Genomic DNA, 1,377 nt, shown 5'->3' on the forward strand with positions numbered 1-1,377 from the left:
TTTATTTTCAGGACTAGCTTTAAGGGAAGTCCTAAAGAGATTGTAGAAAACCTCCCCTTGTGCTCCAAATATCTTTTTTAAAACCTAACTTTTTGTATCACCTCTAAGACAGAAGAGTGGCAAGGGCGGGGGCAATTAGGGTTAAATGACTTGTCCAGGGTCACACAGCTAGGCCAAATTTGAACCCAGGTACTTCCAACTCCAAGTCTGGTGCTGTATCCACTGTGCCACCCAGCTGCCCTACAAATCTCTTGGGAAATGAGGCTTAAGATATGGAAAAAATAAGCAAAACTTCATTCACAATTAATGAACAAGTATAAATTCCCTGTTTTGATGGGGAAATGGGGCAGTGGGTGCCTGAAATAAAGTAGATACGTCCAAACCAAGGAGGGGAAGGAATGAAAACAAACCTGGATTTCCCTCAGATCTGCCCCGTTTATCTCCAGTTGCCTGGAAATAGAAGCAATGAAAACAGGCATTTTGTCTGCTTCTCTAATGCAATTCTGCCATAAAAAGTACTCTAGTTCCATGTGGCAGAACTGACCATAAAAGTGATAATTTCCTTACAAAGGTTTTCAATGTCATGTTTCACTTTTCCCCCACTTGATTTTTCCTGGTTTGCTGAATTGTAGGATTTTAAGCAATGTAGACCACCTGCTGACTAGGGCGCAATAATGGTTTTGAAATAGTACGCTGTCTAGAAGTCTTTTTTTAGTACAGTAATGAATGTTGTACACAAATATTCATTATTGTGCGGTAGGAGAAAAGAGTAAAGAGGGCTGCCAGGTGGCATGGTGGATAGAGTGCGGACCTGGAGTCAACAGGTTCAAATCTAGCCTCAGATACTTCCTAGCTGTGTGACCCCAGGCAAGTCACTTAACATTGTTTGCCCTTGTGTTATAGAGTTGCTACTAAGAGAGGGAGGGAGGGAGGGTGAGAGAGACGAAGAAGAGAGGGAGGAGCGGGGAGAGAGGAAAGAAGGAAAAAAGGAAGGGAAAGAAGGATGAAATGAAAGGGAGAAAGAGAAAGAAAAAAGGGAAAATAAAGTAATGCTTTGTCATGAATCTTCCAGTCTTGGGCAATACTCACTGGTACTGAATGACGTGAATTTTCTCAAAGTTTTCAAGAAAGGGCTTAAAATTCAATGCTCAGTAGAAATATACTGAAAGTTCTAAAACTAAAAAGATATGAAATGAAAAGGAAATAATCTTGGGGGGGAGGGAAGCGGGGAGAGTTACTTTCCAAAAACATTTTTAAAAAACTGAACTTGCTATGTTTCATTTTGTGCCATACCCCTGGATGAAACATAAAAAAATAATCCAGAATGGGAGAGAGAGAGTGTGTGTGTGTGTGTGTGTGTGTGTGTGTTTTGTTTTA

This window comes from Gracilinanus agilis, chromosome 1 (genome assembly GCF_016433145.1).
Source record: "Gracilinanus agilis isolate LMUSP501 chromosome 1, AgileGrace, whole genome shotgun sequence".
NCBI lineage: Eukaryota > Metazoa > Chordata > Mammalia > Didelphimorphia > Didelphidae > Gracilinanus > Gracilinanus agilis.